The sequence below is a fragment of the Homarus americanus genome, unplaced genomic scaffold (genome assembly GCF_018991925.1).
Source record: "Homarus americanus isolate GMGI-L3 unplaced genomic scaffold, GMGI_Hamer_2.0 scaffold57965, whole genome shotgun sequence".
Taxonomy (NCBI): domain Eukaryota; kingdom Metazoa; phylum Arthropoda; class Malacostraca; order Decapoda; family Nephropidae; genus Homarus; species Homarus americanus.
The window spans coordinates 463,062-483,482 of record NW_024725031.1 but is presented as its reverse complement, the minus strand read 5'-3'; positions in this window follow the sequence as shown (position 1 = coordinate 483,482).

Sequence of the window (20,421 nt, the reverse complement as noted above, 5' to 3'; positions counted from 1 at the left end):
GCTGTGTTCTAGGTGGGTGATGTTGTGTTCTAGGCGGGTGATGCTGTGTTCTAGGTGGGCGTGCTGTGTTCTAGGTGGGTGATGCTGTGTTCTAAATGCGTTGGCCTGTTCATATTAATCTTAGAACAGCCCCTCACACTCGGTATATTGATGTTATAAACCTGTTGTCTGATATTGCGAGTGAATTGATCGATATTGCAGTGGTACTGTTTTTCCAGTCTTAGTTGTCCATTGGTGGGTGATATTGCAACCAAACAGGTATCCACCGTAGACCAACCCTGGCATTGCACACCTGTTGTCTGATATTGCAAGTATATTGATCGATACTGCAAGAGAAAGGGGATTTGTATTGTAGCTAACGTAATGGATGATAATAATTAGCACAAAAACCTTACATCTAATTGCCATTGGGCCAGAGAGTAATTACATGATGCGATCCCATAAAGTAGTGGGGTTGCAGGTGGCTTAGTGTGTGAACGTGGCTTCTAGAAGTGAAGATGTAAGCCTGTGTGTGTGTGTGTGTGTGTGCGTGTAATAATAATAATAATAATAAACGGTTTATTAATAGAGTTGCAGTTTGTGGCGAAAAATATACAGACTTACATTTGATTTAGACATAATGATATAATATGCATTGAATACATTTACAGGGCTGTACAGTACATAAATCAGGAGTTGTTTATTATTTTAAAAATAGATGGGATGGTGCTGTTCTTATATCTATCGGTGCGAGCTCTTATGGGCTGAATTTTGTTGTGGTGACTGCGCGAGGTGGGTGGGGGTTGCCGGTGGCAGGTGGCGGCGATGGCGAGGTGGTGCAGTAGTCCCCTGCCAAACCTTTCCAGTGCTTGGTGGGTCACTGAGGGATGGTATCGGTGTGGAGAGAGGCGGTGTAGCCGGAGAGTGTGTGTGTGTGTGTGTGTGTGTGTCGTACGATTTTCTTTACATTTTTCCTCGTCTTCCTTCTTCATCTTCTGCAGTAGTAGGGAACAGTTGTTGTTGTTGTTGTTGCTGCAGTAGTCGTAGTTGTAGTTGCTATTTTAGTGGTAATAGCAATAGTAGAACAGCAGCAACAGAAACAGTGGTTGTTGATGTTATTGTTGTAGTAGTAGTAATAGTAGTAGTCGAAGCTTTTTTATTGTAGTAGTCTATAGTAACAATAGTAGTAAAGTAATACAGTAGTAGTAGTATTATCGTGGAGACAGTGTGTGGTACAGACACGGGCCACAGGTACACGGACAGGTGTGTCACGGCGCCCGTCATCAAGGAGACACGCACTAAACCGATTAACCAATTAGGTGATCAGGGTTCTCGTAATCACCGTCAGTCACTGGCCAATGAGACTGTAGGACCGAAATGTTATTGAAGACGTTTCTTTATCTATCTATCTGTCTATCTGTCTGTCTGTCTGTCTGTCTGTCTGTCAAACCTAACTACCCTTAACGATTACATAGCAATAGCTGACCTTTATTACCCATTCAAGATAAAGCCTTCATTTGCATTAATTAAAGTAAATCTGAAAAGTGAGAGAGAGAGAGACTACAATAAGTTCACACACACTTTCCATCCTGACCACCGGAAGGTCAAGACCACCAGGCGCAGCTGCCATGTCTGGCCCCACTCCCCAAGTCCCTTCTCCGACCATCCTCACCACCGGATATCAACATAATCAAAAGTGACAGTTTCATTTCGGAAGAAGTGGACCAGTGATGAACAGTGTTTAAGCCAGTGAACAGCACCAGATAGTACCAGTGAGGCCTATGACCCACCAGTGAGATAAGCACTGGGAACCATCCTCTGACCAGACGGTCTTAATCCATTCACCCTGGAACAACAGAGGCCGGCTATGCACCTGACTACGAGATAACACAACACCACCTAGCAGAGAGTTAGTACTGTGACACCACCCACACCACACCACATGGTGTCTCCATGACCACGTGAGGTCCTTCATTGACACCTGAGGACGAGTTACTGCACCTCTGAACACTACACCACCCGATGTCTCAATGACCACGTGAGGTCCTTCATATCAACACCCAAGGACGAGTTACTGCACCACGAACACCACACCACCTGGTGTCTCAATGATCAACCCAGGCCCGAGACAACTGTGTTATAATAACTTGTATGTAATTCAGTAATGAAAGCTTCTGTTAAACGACCCACCCAACCCCATGTCTTGTATGTATATCATTTTTGTCCAATGTACATTTTCAGCCTCGGGCTGCAGAACTTTTCAATGAACCGTTAATTATTATTATTATTATATTATTATTATTATTATTATTATTATTATTATTATTATTACACACACAACCAAAAAACAATATGAGAAGTACTTGTCATAAGACCTTGTTGGGCTTATGATTAATCCCTATCAAGATCTAATTTCCTGTATTAGATGGCCTGTCGAGAGAGAGAGAGAGAGAGAGAGAGAGAGAGAGAGAGAGAGAGGGGGGGGGGGGGGGGGGGGGGGGTCTTAACGCTCTGGTGGTTTAACTCATTAACAACACCAAGGTTTTGTCCCTCCAAAATATCATACATAATTTGGAGGTTCTCTTGGATCCTCCTCCTCCCCCTCCCTTTACCACTCTGCCTCTATATTATGTATGATACACCTTCACCATAAACACACACATGATGTATCAACTCTAAATGTTTAAATAGTAAAATATTGATAATTTATTTTTTTTCTTCTACAGGTAAATACCAATTAACCTCCGCACACCATCACAGCCTCTAGTGGACACGTTACCAGCGCCATAGGTGTTGGTTTGTCTCTCAACACCATAATGTTTACAGCGCCATCATAAAGCTTCCACTACCACGCCATAATTACTAGAGCTATCGGTGGGTGATTATGAGTCCTTTAAAACCACATACATACATACACATATAAATACATACATACATACATACACCGGCCTTCAATAGTTATACTACTTTCCCTGTCAAACTGGTGCCTGAGGGGAGGATAGCACGTGTGTGTGTGTGTGTGTGTGTATGTGTGTGGTGTAAGACTGTTGTTCTAATGTTCTCACTGCACTTAAACAACTAAAAGGTCTTTAAGCTCGTAAAAATTGAGAAGAGATAGAACATATGGAGAGAGAGAGAGAGAGAGAGAGAGAGAGAGAGAGAGAGAGAGAGAGAGAGAGAGAGAGAGGTATGAATGGCAGGGAGGTAGACCACGAGACGGAACAAAACAAGGCGGCTATACTTCACTTGTCGATGATCCAACGATTTAGATCAACCGACCTCACACCGCTGCATCTCTCTGACCACACCCCACCCCACTCCCCCACAACCCACTCCAACAACCCCCACCTCCACAAAAATAGCAAGACCACGAATAAAAACCTGCTTGAAACGGTACACCGATCCTTAGGTAGTTGTTTTCATTCTACACCAATAAAATAGGTGGTGCTGTACCGGTGGATTGGATTGGTTGATGGTTTTGCCGATAGAGTTTTTGTGGGGTTTCAGGACGAGATAACACGTGTGGTGTTCGTGTGTCTGTGTCTGTCTGTCGACCTTTCTCGGCTATAAATCTGCAAAACGTTACTCATTCCATTTTCTTCCACGTTTCTGTTGATTATTTTATGTTTCATTTCGGTCGTTAGGGGGGGCGTACTGCTATTATGCGTGTGTGTGTGTGTGTGTGTGTGTGTGTGTGTGTGTGTGTGTGTGTAAAATAATAATAATAATAATATAATTAATGGTTTATTGAAAGAGATATGGCAGTCAAACGCCTGAAAATATGCAATAAACAGATATGATAAAAGTTACAAAACTGGGGAATGAGTCACTTGATTGATAAATAAGATACGAGCGACATAAGTTAATGTTGAAAAGTGAGATTGGCTGAGGAACACACTGATTGATTACGATTTGTTGATAATTTTACAATGGTTGGGACTGGGCTGTTCTTATAGCGATATCAGTACGTGCTCGTATGGGCTGGATGCGGTTGTGGTGTCGAACAGCAATTCGCAGGAGACGTTGTCGAGGATGGTGTATTGTAGAAGCTCCTCCCCAAAACTTACGGATGAGGTCGGCAGAAGGTCAGAGGGAGTTGAGAGAGTCATTGCCTCTTGATAGTGAGTACGCTCACTTCTGCACTCTTTCTCGAGTCCTCGCTGTGTAGTAGTTAGGAGGAAGACCAGGCAGGAGAAGCGTAGGTGAGCTTAGGTAGTATGAATGTTGTGTAAGCACTCAGGAACTCTGAGTACTTGAGACATAAGAACATAAGAACATAAGAATGGAGGAAACTGCAGCGGCCCATTGGCCCATACTGGGTCCTGTTTACACCCAACCCCTGACGTGTGCTTTCCAATTCAGTTTGTTATCTAGGTGTGTGTAGTGTGGGGGTGGGTGTGTGTGTGTGTGTGTGGGGGGGTGGTGGATGGGTACTAAATTACTCTCTCATCACGAGTTTGGTCCTCAATCTGAAAACATCGCACGTGTTTTTACCTTAACAGTAAAACACGTCCCGATACTTAAAAAAATAAACCACATTTAAACCCACCAAACAATAAATGAAAGGGTTTTTTCTTTCTCAATTTGGGTTTAATTTCTAAAGTCAATATAAACCGTCTCTTGTTTTTTCAGACGTTAGGTAAGGTAGAGTCTCGCCATTTTTCCGTCCAAACTTTAATTGAATCATTTAGATGCATTTTAACATAACCAGTTAGGATGGAAGGCGTAACATCCATATATTTGAGAATAAATATTGTTCTCAGGTTAGGTTAGTCTTTTAGATAAGTTCCAATTTCGGGTTAGGTTTAAAACATTCTAACTTACGAATCTTTGGAATCTTTTACCCCAGATCTCAGAGGCACGGATTTGTGAATAATTTCGACAGGAGGAGAAATTTTATGATATTCACACAAACACCAATGGAAATAAATGTTGTGTTGTTTTTTATGTTTGTATGTCGTTTATGGTGTATGGATGAATAGTAGTAGGTAATAGTAGTAGTAGTAGTAATAGTAGTAATATAGTAGTAGTAGTAATAGTAGTAGTAATAGAGTAGTAGTAGTAGTAATAGTAGTAGTAGTGGATATTTAATTCTAAGGTAGTGGCAGAAGGTGTGTTATTGGGGAGCTGGAGTCCACGAAAAAAGTAGTAGTAGTAATAATAGTAGTAGTAGTATTATAGGTAGTAGAAATATTAAAAACAAATAATATTAATTATAACAGCAATGATACTACTATTACTACTACTAGTATTTACTACTACTACTACTACTACTACTACTACTACTATTACTACTACGACAACCTCACCTAACCTAGCACAACACACACTTCTTAACGAGTGACAGTATTATTATAGGCTAAGCAAATTACTATAACAAGTTTGGTCATATAACATCCTAAATTATACTGTCACAAATTTACTAGATTATAGAATATAGATTTAATAATTTATTTTATTATATTATAGATGTGTTTACAGATTAGGTGCGAGGTATTTATGTGTCAGTGGAGGAGCTTATGTCTCAGTGGACGAGTTTGTGTCTAGGACGAGTTTGTGTCTCAGTGGAGGAGTTTATGTCTCAGTGGAGGAGTTTGTGTCTCAGTGGACGAGTTTGTCTCTGGTGGAGGAGTTTAGTGTCTCAGTGGAGGAGTTTATGTCTCAGTGGACGAGTTTGTGTCTCAGTGACGAGTTTGGCTCAGTGGACGAGTTTGTGTCTCGGTGGAGGAGTTTATGTCTCGGTGGACGAGTTTGTGTCTCAGTGGACGAGTTTGGTCTCGGTGGACGAGTTTATGTCTCAGTGGACGAGTTTGTGTCTCGGTGGAGGTATTATGTCTTGGTGGACGAGTTTGTGTCTCAGTGGACGAGTTTATGTTTCAGTGAGTGTTTGTTAGTCGTCTGTGTCCAGTAGTTAAGAGTTTTTCTATTTTATATAACTTAACTAAATAATATTGTGGGTGATAGTGTAGGTGCAGTACCAGGCATTACACACAGGTAGTGGGTGCAGTACCAGGCATTACACACAGGTAGTGGGTGCAGTACCAGGCATTACACACAGGGAGTGGGTGCAGTACCAGGCATTACACACAGGGAGTGGGTGCAGTACCAGGCATTACACACAGGTAGTGGGTGCAGTACCAGGCATTACACACAGGTAGTGGGAGACCCGCCGCAGGTTTTCTCTTTATAAAGATAAAAGAAAAACCAATATGGCGAGGACAGTAATGATGGTCTGTGAACCACCGCCAATAATTGTAGAGTTTAGTGGAACTTTTAGTGACGTCAGCCAGCAGCGCTCCACCAATGAGAACTGCCCTTGTGTTTTCTTAGTAGTGTTGACTGTTGACAGTTCCCACAATAATCGTCAACCAATAAGGACTTCTCATATTATTTGTATGGACCAATGACAAGTTCTCCCTGTGGCACTTGACTAATGAGAATATCACTTGTGTGTTAATAATTGTGTTGACCAATGATAGCTTTCCATAGTAGAGGTTGACCAATCACGGGGTTCTCCCTAGAGCAGTAGACCAATAATAAATATTTTGCTTTTTATATGCGTCGGCCAATGGTAGCTTTGCCGTCCAATCGCAGCGTCTATAGCAGCCGCCGACCAATAAGGAGATAGCTAATATTCGTGCTCTCTCGGGCTGTGACAACCAGCCAATCAACCACACCGACAACATCTGTTAACCAATAAGAACCTGTCTAACAAGTTGTGTTTATATACGACTTACATTCAGGAGAAAAACTGACTCAGAACAGTAGGATCACCTGAAGATTAAACCCCCAACTTATTTTACCTTAAGATTGACCATCCCAACGCTAACCTTATCTATCACTAACCTAACCTAACCTAACGCTAACGCTAACCTAACCTAAACTTAATTAACACTAACCTAACCTCTACCCTCTACCCCCAGGTAGCGTTAGGGTGATTAATGTCAGGTAAACTAAGCAGGAGGCTAATCTTCAAGTGATTCTAAAATACCTGAATGCAAATATAAGCAATAAGAAATTAGAGAAGTAATATAATGCAAAGCCGTTAGAAATAAGATCAGCGCCACCACATATCATTACTTGAAATAAAACTACACCATTAAAGGTCATGGAGGAGAAGAGGCCAATAAGAAGAGGTCACAAACACCCAAACAAGGCTACAACTTCTCCACCCAATTAGGTTGATCATTTATAAATTCACCCACCCAGAGTCTCAAAGTGGTCGGTGAGTGTTGGTCGTAACTCAACACCGTAAGATTGTTTATGACTCGTTGACTTAAAGTTAAAACACAACAATAGTGTCCAAAATTAATCTGAATTACACTAAGACTCTACCATAACTATATACGTTCACTTCACACCAGACGGGACACAATATCACACTGACTGCCTTAGCTAGATACGTTCACTTAACACCAGACGGGACACAATATCACACTGACTGCCTTAGCTAGATACGTTCACTTCACACCAGACGGGACACAATATCACACTGACTGCCTTAGCTAGATACGTTCACTTAACACCAGACGGGACACAATATCACACTGACTGCCTTAGCTAGATACGTTCACTTCACACCAGACGGGACACAATATCACACTGACTGCCTTAGCTAGATACGTTCACTTAACACCAGACGGGACACAATATCACACTGACTGCCTTAGCTAGATACGTTCACTTCACACCAGACGGGACACAATATCACACTGACTGCCTTAGCTAGATACGTTCACTTAACACCAGACGGGACACAATATCACACTGACTTCCTTAGCTAGATACGTTCACTTAACACCAGACGGGACACAATATCACACTGACTGCCTTAGCTAGATACGTTCACTTATCATTGAAACGAAATAAAAATCTGTAGCTCATCAAGACGGCTACGGAGGGTGTGTTATAGCCAAGATTACTGGGGGTACATTTGACGGCCGATGATTACAGTATCGGATGCAGTAATCATTTTCATTGCAGAAATTAATCGACGCAATCATTTTAACAACCGTAGTCAGATCAAGTCTAGTGGCCGTAGGTCATTGCTGAGAGAGAGAGAGAGAGAGAGAGAGAGAGAGAGAGAGAGAGAGAGCAATAACATTTGGGTCAACCATGAGTCAAGAAGTCCTTCAGGATGACTCTATCTCTCAGGACATCATCCTCATTACCTGGTCCAGGATGTTACCATTACCACCACTAACAACAGCTACCACTATCACAACAACAACAACTACCACCACTATCACAACAACTACCACTATCATAAGAACAACTACCACTATCACAACAACAACTACCACTATCACAACAACAACTACCACTATCACAACAACAACTACCACTATCACAACAACAACTACCACTATCACAACAACAACTACCACTATCAACAACTACTACCACTATCACGTAACTACGCTACAAAGGTACTACTACTACTACTACTGCTGCTGCTAATAATAATAATAATAATAATAATAATAATAATAATATGTCTGTGTCTATCTTGTGTCTGTGAAGAATGTTAGACAAACCTCCTTGGGAGATATACAGCAGCCGGACAGACATAAGAGAGACTGTGTGTGTGTGTGTGTGTGTGTGTGTGTGTGAGATAGGCCGCCACTCCTCCCTCACAATGTAAACAAACCATTTAATGAATGAACATGAGAGAGAAGCTCTTTAAAGATATTCCCTTGTTATTGTTTTGTTTGGTGCCCTGGAACGAGCTTAATTACTCCCTTATTAGTGACCTCGTTACAGGTAGTTGACTCCTGCATAATAGGCATGACGTCATCGCCTTATACTGCGTTTTTGTAAGTCGTTGTAGTCAAGGATTTTAATGAGTTTGTCGTATTAGTAAATATATTAATGGTTGAGACTGTGTCGGGGTCTAAAAAAGTGATTATCATACCTGTGGGAGTTAGTTCAGTGTGTGTGTGTGTGTGTGTGTGTGTGTTGTGAGCCTATGTCAGTGAACCGCGAATAAAGAGCCATAGTCGAGAACCACAGCCAAGAACTGCGAATCAAGACAAATTTATGAGAACCGCAAATCAAGAATCAACTAAGAACTTCGAATCAAGAATCATCCAAGAACTGCGAATCAAGAATCAATCAAGAATCAACCAAGAATCACGAATCAAGAACCACGACCGAGAACCGCAAGAACCATGAATCAATAATTGCAACTACGAACCAGGTGAACCAAGAACCACGACCTAGATGAACCAGGAACCACGACGACCCAGGTGAACCAAGAACCACGACGACCCAGGTGAACCAAGAACCACGACGACCCACATGAACCAAGAACCACGACGACCCAGGTGAACCAAGAACCACGACGACCCACATGAACCAAGAACCACGACGACCCAGGTGAACCAAGAACCACGACGACCCAGGTGAACCAAGAACCACGACGACCCAGATTAACCAAGAACCACGACGACCCAGGTGAACCAAGAACCACGACGACCCAGATGAACCAAGAACCGAGCTAGAACCACCCACTCCACGAACCACGTCACATCAACACTTGCACTCATTACCAGTTTTTCCTCGCGGTGCCATAAGTCGATCGATCCATTTTTGGGCGATACACAAGAGGCTGTAAATGGACCCCAATATGGCCCCCACTGCCCGGGTTTGGTCCACGTGTGTTGCGGTGTGTGCTAATTTGTAATTCTTGTACAGGTGGAAAAAAACAGAGTGTAATTAAAGGTGTTAGTGTGTGTGGCTGTGAATTTGCAATTTTGTGTATGTATGTACGTTCATTTGTATGTATACATACAAATGCATATACATATAAGCATACAATGGCGACCTGTGGTGTAATGGTCAGCATGCTCGCTTCACAAGCGGGTTCCGGTTCGATCCCCGGGCAGGGTGAAACTGTGGGCAAGTTTCTTTACGCCATTTGCCTCTGTCTACCCAGCAGTAATTGGGGGACCTGGATGTTAATCGATTTGCGGATCGTGTTCCGGAGTAATGGTTAGCCAGTGCAGTTGGCGAGTTGTCCGGTCTTCTCAGACTATTCCTTAACACTGGGTCATGCAGCTCGTTAACTCAGGGTGTGGTTGTTGTGTTGGCGACAGCTTCTACACCTTAAACAAATTCACGCCTAGGTGGCCCTTGGGCCGGCCATCCTCCAACACGGGTCAACCATTGTGTGTGCACTACATGTATGGTAGACTGGCAAGTTATTACATAAATTTGTATGTTTTACAATTTTTTTTATTTATATATGAAAGAAAAAACTCCAATTTCAGGCAGCCATAAAAATAAAGTTATTTATTGTATTATTTCAATGAATATATGGACGGGTTTAATGTACAGTACTGCATGTGTTATTACCAGTGGAACGTGTGATAGACAGACAGAGAGATAGATAGATAGATAGGTAGATAGATAGATAGGTAGATAGACCCAAATAAACAGATCAATATCGACAGCTTTTTCAATACTACAGTTCAATATTGCAACACAGCAGAGTCACAGCTTGCACCCTCCCCTCCCCCTCACTCTCCCCGTTCCTCTCCCTCCCCCTCCTCCTCCTCCCTCCCCCTCCCTCTCCCCCCCCCCCTCCCCCCCTCTCCTCCTCTCCCTCCCCCTCTCCCTCCCTCTCCCTCCCCCCCTCTCCTCTCCTCCCTCCTCCCTCTCCCCTCCCGTTCCTGTGCAACATTAATCTGACGTTGAGGGACATATGTTGGGTTGTAATTTAATTTGCCAATATATTACAGCTGCATTGATAGGCGGTATTTACATTAATGCAATAATTGTGTAATGTTGCAAAGTTGATCATTTTATATGAAAGTTGAATTGTTGTTTGCGGTAGTGGTTGTGGTGTGGTGGAGGTGGTGGTTGTTGTAGTGTTGTGGTAGTGGTTGATGTGGTGGTTTGGAAATGTTGTACTGGTGGTGATTGTGGTTGTTGTGGTGGTGTGGAAATGTTGTACTGGTGGTGATTGTGGTTGTTGTTGTGGTGGTTATGGGAGAGAGAGAGAGAGAGAGAGAGAGAGAGAGAGAGAGAGAGAGAGAGCTCTATTTCCTCTCTTGTCTGTATTCAACTCTTTTATTTCCTATTAGTATTTTCGTTTCTTTCGGCTTTTTTTTTTAATCTTTTATGTTTTTCTTATCTTTATTGTCTGTTGTGATTAGTGCCTAATTTATCATATTCTCTTGTACTTATCTTTCTCTCTCTCTCTCACCTTGCTGTATCTCCTCGTCTTTTCTCTTCTCTTCTTCCTATTCCTCTCTCAGCCCTTCCTTTCTCTGTCTTTCTTTCTCTTTCCTTTTCCTCCTCCTCTCCTCCTTGATGTCTTCCTTCACCTCCCTCTCCTCCTCCTCCTCCTCTTCTTCTTCGTCTTCTTCGTCTTCTCCCTCCTCTCTCAATCTTCTCTACCATGCACTCCTACTCCTTCCTTCCTCCTTGATTTCTTCTCTCCTCTTCCTCTCCTCCTCCCCTCTTCCTCCTCTTCTTCTCCCTCCTCCTCCCAAAAGGTGGAGGGAAGACAGTGAAGCAGTATAAACACCGAATCCTTCATCTCAGACTACAGAATCCCTCGACCATTTATGGAATCTAATGCCTCAACCCGCGTATCGAGTTGCCCCTCCGCCTGCTCCCACACCCTTGGATTATGATGCTCTCTCTCTCTGGTCATGGATTTTTTTTGTATCCTTTATTGTTTTGTTTTTATTGTTATATTTGTCATTGTATTTATATTTATTTATGGCGAAGTACTGATAGTTAATCCTGTGTGTGTGTGGGGGGGGGGGGCTTCTTGGTACAGACTTATATGTAAAGTACAGGTACAATACATAGTACGAAATATAAGAACTACCTGAAGATTAGCCACCCCAGTTTATTTCACCTGATGAGACACCCTATAAGCTTACCTGGGGGAATGGGGGTTAGGTTAGGTTAGTAGATGAGGTTATGTTTGGTTAGGTTAAGTTAGGTCAGGTTAGGATAGGTTATATTAGGTGAGGATATATTAGTTTAGGTTATGTGAGGCTACATTTGGTTAGGTTAAATTAGGTTTGGTTAGTTTATCTTAGGTTAGGTTAGGCTACATTGCGTCAGATCGCGTACACACAAACAACAAACCACGGACACAATGACACTCTTGATCTTATAATAATAGTCCCATCAACCTGCCTTGAAGTGGTCCACGTACAGGCTGTCTCATTGGTCGTGTACCGGAGTGTGTGTGTGTGTGTGTGTGTGTGTGTGTGTGTGTGCGTGCGTGCGTGCGTGCGTGCGTGCGTGCGTGCGTGCGTGCGTGCGTGCGTGCGTGTGTGTGTGTGTGTGTGTAATAATAAACGGTTTATTAATAGAGTTGCAGCCGGTGGCTGAAAATATACAAACTTACATGTCATTTAGACATAATGATATGCATTCAATACATTTACAGGGCTGTACAGTACATAAATCAGGAGTTGTTTATTATTTTAACAATAGATGGGACGGTGCTGTTCTTATATCTATCGGTGCGGGCTCTTATGGGCTGCATTTTGTTGTAGTGGCGGACTGCGCGAGGTTGGCGAGGGACTGCAGGTGGCGATGCTAAGGATGGTGCGGTACTTATTGTCTGACTGGATGAGTGAGAATGAATATAGTATTAAATGGTCGAGTAGCTGCGTGGGTGACTGAATAAGTGAGTAAATGAGTAACTGGATGAGTGAATGACTGATTAAGTGAGTAACTGATTGACTGGATGAGTGAGTGACTGACTGAATAAGAGTAACTTGGCCAGTGAGTGACAGTGTGAGACTGGATGAGAGAGTGACAAGGTGAGTGAGTGGCCCAGCTGCCTTAGATAACCATAATGTGTCAGAGTTAATGATAACTCTAAATACCACCTACACTACACTCCTCCCTCCCCAGCCTCGTGTTATCTACGTGCACCGTTATAACACATTGATAACCTCCCTATTATGATAACATGATGATGATGATATTAAGAACATAAGAATGGATGAAACTGCAGCGAGCCTATTGGCCAATACTGGGCAGTCCCGTTTACACTCAACCCCTATCGCTCATACTGTATATCCATCCAACCTGTGTTTGAAGCTATCTAACGTGTTCGAGTTAATGATGATGTTTGGTAACTTGTTCCACTCATCCACTACTCTATTTTAAAAACAATGTTTACCTATCTCGCGCCTAAATCTAAATTCGTTTAATTTAAAACCATTGCTACGAGTCCGCGCCTGGTTGAATAGTTTGAGTACCTTTGTAATGTCACCCTTGTTTAGCCCTGACTTCCATTTATACACATAAGAACATAAGAACATAAGAATGGAGGAAACTGCAGCGGGCCTATTGGCCCATACTGGGCAGTCCCGTTTACACCCAACCCCTATTGCTCATATGAGCATCCAAACCTATGTTTGAAACAATTCAGCGTATTCGAGTTAATGATGATATTTGGTAACTTGTTCCATTCATCCACTACTCTGTTTCCAAACCAGTGTTTACCTATTTCACGCCTAAATCTAAATTTGTCTAATTTAAAACCATTGTTACGAGTTCACTCCTGGTTGGATAGTTTGAGTGCCTTTGTAATGTCCCCTTTGTTTAGCCCTGCCTTCCACTTATACACCTCTATCAGGTCGCCCCTCGCTCTACGTCTCTCAAGGGAGTGCAAATTAAGATGCTTTAACCTGTCTCTATACTCAAGGTTCCTAATGCCCGGGATTAGTCTTGTCATTCTCCTCTGAATTCTTTCCAAGGATTCTATATCCATTCTGTAATACGGTGACCAGAACTGAACTGGGTAATCCAGGTGTGGTCTCACAAGAGCAAGATACAGTTTTAGGATGACCTCGCTAGTCTTGTAACTAACACTCCTTTGTATGAACCCAAGTACTTTATTAGCCTTGTTACGAGCAAAAACACATTGTTTACTTGGCTTGAGGTTCCTACTTATCATTACTCCTTAATCTCTCTCGCAGTCAGATTTCTCTATGGCATCGTTGTTCATCTGGTATCTGGTTTCCCTGTTTACATCTCCTATACTGAGTATTTTACATTTGTCGACGTTGAATTTCATCTGCCATTTTTCAGACCATTCGAAAAATTTGTTTAGATCTTCCTGTAGTTTTGCCGAGTCCTCGTCAGATTTGATAACACGTCCTATTTTAGTGTCATCAGCAAATTTACTTATGTTGCTGTCAATGCCGATATCTATGTCGTTTATATATATAATAAATAATAATGGTCCAAGTACTGAGCCTTGGGGAACTCTACTTGTGACGTTGCTCCAATGGGACTTAGTGCCGTTAATGCTCACTCGCTGTTTCCTGTCCTGTAACCATGCCCTAATCCATTTAAGGATGTCACCTTTGATGCCATGAGCTTCTACCTTTCTAATTAGTCTTTCGTGGGGAACTATGTCGAAGGTTTTGCTAAAGTCGAGATATACCACATCATAATTGTGCCCCTCGTCCACCGATTCGAAAACTGATGAAAAGAATGTTAATAGATTAGTTAGGCAAGAACGTCCGCTTGTGAAGCCATGCTGGGAATCATTGATCAATCGGTGCTTCTCCAGGTGATTTCGAATAGAGTTTGAAATGATTGCTTCCAATAATTTGCCTACTACTGTATTGATGTTAGACTGAGTGGGCGGTAGTTAGAGGATAGTGATCTATCCCCCTTCTTGAAAATCGGTATAACATTCGCTATCCTCCAGGATTCTGGTACTACACCTGTTTTTAATGACATGTTAAACAACTTTGCTAAGGGCATACTAAGCTCTTCCTTACACTCCTTTAATACTCTGGCAAATATCTCATCGGGACCAGGTGACTTATTAGGCTTTAGTTTGTCTATTTGCTTACTAACATCGTTACTAGTCACTACTATCTCACTTAATTTGTTTTCTTCACTATCTCTGAATAGAGTTGGTGCCTCGGGTATCATGTTTAAATTTTCGGTGGTGAAAACTGTTGAAAAATATTTATTCAAATTATTGCTCATTTCTCCGTCGTTATCAGTGAGCTCGCCGGAGTCTGACCGTATTGGTCCAATCTTTTCTCGTGTTTTAGTTTGATACATTTGGTAGAATCCTTTGGGGTTTGTCTTCGCCTCCCTTGCTATCCTTACCTCATTATTCCTCTTTGCTTTCCTTATCTCGGTTTTAACCCTACTCGCCAATACCCTATAATAGTCCCGGAGGTGAATTTCGCCACGATTTATCCTTCTACCGATAGCCTTCCTTTGGCCAATGATGTTCTTTAAATAATTATTTATCCATTTAGGGTCATTGTTGTCTGATCTGAGGTTTTTGTATGGTATGTTCTGCCTTTGTGCATTAAGTAACTCACTATTTAAATTGTCGTGGAACTCGATCATATCGCCCCTCACTCTACGTCTCTCGAGGGAGTGGAAATAAGATGCTTTGACCTGTCTCGGTACTCAAGGTTCTTAATGCCCGGGATTAGTCACATCTTCCTCCTATGTTATGCTTTGTAGGAATTCGATATCCATTCTGAATTGCGTAATCCAAGTGAGGTCTCACAAACACAATATATAGTTTTAGGATAACTTCGCTAGTCTTGTAACAAACACTCCTATGTATGAACCCAAGTACTTCGTTAGCCTTGTTTCGAGCAAATACACATTCTTTACTTGGTTTAAGAAGAAGAGAAATTAAAGAATATCACTATCAGAAAAGAGGATGTTCTAAAGAGGATAAATAAACTAAAGAAGACAATATCCCCAGGGCCGGATGAAATTTTCCCTCGAGTCTTAAAAGAGTGTAGGGAACAGATTAGCGGACCCCTCGTAAATTTATTTACAAAATCATTAGACACGGGAGTTGTGCCAGACTTGTGGAAACAGACAAATGTAGTATTCAAAAAGGGTGACAGAGCATCAGCGTCAAATTACCGGCCGATCAGTTTGACGTCAGTAGTGGGGAAATTTCTTGAATCAATTATAGCTGAAAGCATCCGATCGCATTTAGAGAAAAGCAAATTAATCTACGACTCTCAACATGGGTTTACAAAAGGAAAATCTTGTCTAACAAATCTGCTGACGTTTTCTAGGAAAATCTTCGAGGTAGTAGATAATGACGAAAATTACGATGTTATTTACTTAGACTTTAGCAAAGCATTTGACAGAGTACCGCATCAGAGGCTAATGAGAAAAATTAAGGCTCATGGTATCGAGGGGCAAGTTTTAAATTGGATAAAATCATGGCTCACCGATAGAACGCAGAGGGTCAGCGTAGATGGTATTAAATCTGAGTGGGGCCGTGTAACCAGTGGGGTTCTCCAGGGGTCAGTACTAGGCCCACACTCTTGTTCATAATCTACATAAACGATCTAGATACTGGGATCAGTAGTGACATAAGCAAGTTTGCGGATGACACCAAAATAGGGCGGCAGATTAATTCAGGGCAGGATGCAAATGCATTACAGGAGGATCTAAATAAACTGCGGGGGTGGTCTGAAAAATGACAAATGAAATTCAACACCAGCAAGTGCAGCGTACTTAATATTGGAAGAACAAATACTTATAATGTATAGAGCCTTAACAACATCAACCTCGAGAATTCGACTTGTGAAAGAGACCTAGGGGTACTTGTAAACCCGGACCTACGGCCTAGAAAACAGTGCGTTTATGTTCGAAATAAGGCAAACAGAGTATTGGGTTTTATATCGAGAAGTGTAAGTAATAAGAGTGCAGAGGTCTTATTGCAACTATATCTTGCGCTAGTCAGGCCGCACCTCGATTATGCGGTTCAGTTCTGGTGCCCCTATTATAGAATGGATATAAATTCACTAGAGTCGGTGCAGCGAAGAATGACAAAAATGATTCTGGGACTTAGAAACCTTCCATATCTGGATAGGTTAAAGAAACTTAACTTGCATTCCCTAGAAAGACGAAGAGTGCGGGGAGATATGATAGAAGTATTTAAATGGGTGAAAGGAATCAATAAAGGGGATATAGATAAAGTTCTTATAATATCTGAGCAGGATAGGACTCGGAGCAACGGATTGAAGTTGGATAAGTTTAGGTTTAGGAGGGAGATAGGAAGAAACTGGTTCACAAATAGGGTGGTGGACGAGTGGAACAAGCTTAGCAACTTTGTAGTAAGTGAGGGAACTCTGGAAAGCTTCAAAAGGAGGCTGGATAGATTCATGGATGATGAGAGTGGTAGTAACTCGACAGGAGCTGCCATGCACAGGCCAACCGGCCTATTGCAGACTCCTTATTTTCTTATGTTCTTATGTATATAAAATGTTTGCCGACAGACAAACAAACAGTGCCATACAAGTACACACGGTAGAGTAAACAAATTCTTACCAATATTTGTGTGATACAATATGACACCACGGTCGAAGAATTTTGATAACCCTACCGACATAACACGAGCCATATCGTTCATTTCGAATTTCATTAGACCTATCCGGGAAGATACTGTTAGAAAACAAATATAAATACAGCATGAAAGAAAAAGGGTTCAGACGAAGAAAGAAAAAGGAAGAAGGGATGTGGAAGAGTAGGAATAATTAGTCCAGACAGGCAAGTGTTAAAAAGATAATGTAAGTACACGTGTCGTGTACGTTCCACGCTGACTCAGCAAAGTCAACCTATCCAGGACCTGTTTACGCCCACGTGTGGTATGGTGCGGTGAAGACACATGACGCAACAAGGGTCATCAGCACCCATACCAGCTGGACCCCACGGCCCTGAGAGGACTTATGAGCTTCGCAGATGCGCATGCACACACTCGACCTTAAGGTGAATGTACGTAAGACTCAGATTCTCTTTCAGCTTGCCCCTGGTTCAGCCACACCTCCACCATCCGTCCAACTTAACGGTACTACTCTCTCTCATGTTTCCCACTTCCAGTACTTTGGCCCCCACCTGTCCACCGCGAATATTGATGAAGAGATTCAACATAGGATCAGATGTGCATCTCAAGCCTTTAGCAGACTCCGTACCCGTACCCAACGTAGTCTGTGTTCCATCCTCCGAGTTCGCTGGGAAGACAAGAAAACAAATGCCAGTATTCTGGCTGATACCAACTGTAGGAGCATCGAGGCTACCATTACCCATGAACAACTACGGTGGACTTGGCCATGTTACCCCGCAAGGACGACAGTAGACTGCCAAAGCAGCTACTTTACATCCTTAATAACTCATTTCATTGTGTCATAGTTGGATGATCGATATACTCGATCCCGAGTGACAGCAAAGTAGTATGACCTTAAGTTCACCCCAGGAGGACCCCAGCACTCAAGGCGACCCTTGGAAAACTGTACTTATAATACACCAGGAGGACCTCAGCACCCAGAGACCTACCTCCTGATGGTATGTGACAAGGCAGGCAATGATTCCTCAGATCGAGTTGGTACTGAATAGACAAACAAGAGAAATGCGTCATGTGTACACCGGACTGAGTGACGAGGTTATATGGCAACATAGTCCCAAACTTTCGATTGGAGGATTATCAGGGGTTAAGAAGGTACCTAGGTGAGGTCGCCTGGGAACAGTCAGGTCAGTCCCCAGAAGGAACGGGTGAGGTCACAGGTGACAACAATTGATCATGACTATAATATATTCACTCGAACAAAATATACCATGCAGAAAAATTAGGTCAAATAAGAATGAGCCAAGGTGGATGACCAGAAAACTTAAACATGACAGAGGAATAAAGAAAGGAATTTATAAGAAATTAAAGGGAGGGGAGGAGCAGCTCAGAAACAGGTATAATGAACTATCTAGGAATGTTAAGAAAAATGTAAGGAGGGCAAAGAGGGACTACGAAATCAGGATAGCAAGGAGAGGTCAAAGGTGAAGGAAGGAGTGACCAGGAGGCGGTGACGCAACCTGGGTTTATCTCCTAACATGACGTCACTTATTGTTTACATTTTTTACCCGGGAGGAAGTTGCTCAAGGTAAACTTCTGTCATAATGCACTGAGCGTTATGCTAATAATGTTGGTAATAATAGTAATAATAGTAATAATAATAATAATAAAAATAATAATAATAGTCATAACAATAATAATGTTGGTAATAATAGTAATAATAATAATAATAATAATAATCATCGTTGATAATCCTTGAGTTGTAGAGATGTTATCGGAGGGGGGGGGGGTGTAATGAGAAACATGAGATGTGTGGATGATGTGGGGAGCTGTTTTCTGGGGGCGTTGGGACGTCATTAGAAAATAATGATCTCTTGGATGTGGAGATGTTGTGTTGTCTGCCATGAACTGTGAAGATAGTTTTTAAGGGACGAATAGTTCATGAAGTGTTGAGTTGTTTCGAGTATTTAGGATGTAGAGATGTTCTGAGTGTTATGTTAGGGTGTAGAGAATGTTCTGAGTGTTATGTTAGGGTGTAGAGAATGTTCTGAGTGTTATGCTAGGGTGTACAGTAGAGATGTTCTGAGTGTTATGCTAGGGTGTAGAGATGTTCTGAGTGTTATGCTAGGCTGTAGAGAATGTTCTGGGTGTTATGCTAGGGTGTAGAGATGTTCTGAGTGTTATGCTAGGGTGTAGAGATGTTCTGAGTGTTATGCTAGGGTGTAGAGAATGTTCTGAGTGTTATGCTAGGGTGTAGAGAGATGTTCTGAGTGTTATGCTAGGTGTAGAGAATGTTCTGAGTGTTATGCTAGGGTGTAGAGAATGTTCTGAGTGTTATGCTAGGGTGTAGAGAATGTTCTGAGTGTTATGCTAGGGTGTAGAGATGTTCTGAGTGTTATGCTAGGGTGTAGAGAATGTTCTGAGTGTTATGCTAGGGTGTAGAGAATGTTCTGAGTGTTATGCTAGGGTGTAGAGATGTTCTGAGTGTTATGCTAGGGTGTAGAGATGTTCTGAGTGTTATGCTAGGGTGTAGAGATGTTCTGAGTGTTATGCTAGGGTGTAGAGATGTTCTGAGTGTTATGCTAGGGTGTAGAGAATGTTCTGAGTGTTATGCTAGGGTGTAGAGATGTTCTGAGTGTTATGCTAGGGTGTAGAGAATGTTCTGAGTGTTATGCTAGGGTGTAGAGAATGTTCTGAGTGTTATGCTAGGGTGTAGAGAATGTTCTGAGTGTTATGCTAGGGTGTAGAGATGTGCTGAGTGTTATGCTAGGGTGTAGAGATGTTCTGAGTGTTCTGCTAGGGTGTAGAGAATGTTCTGGAGTGTTATGCTAGGGTGTGAGAATATTCTGAGTGTTATGCTAGGGTGTAGAGATGTTCTGAGGTGTTATGCTAGGGGTGTAGAGAATGTTCTGAGTGTTATGCTAGGCTGTAGAGATGTTCTGAGTGTTATGCTAGGGTGTAGAGAATATTCTGGTGTTATGCTAGGGTGTAGACATGTTCTGAGGTGTTATGCTAGGGTGTAAGAATGTTCTGAGTGTTCTGGGGTGTAGAGAATATTCTGAGTGTTATGCTGGGGTGTAGAGAATATTCTGGGTGTTATGCTAGGGTGT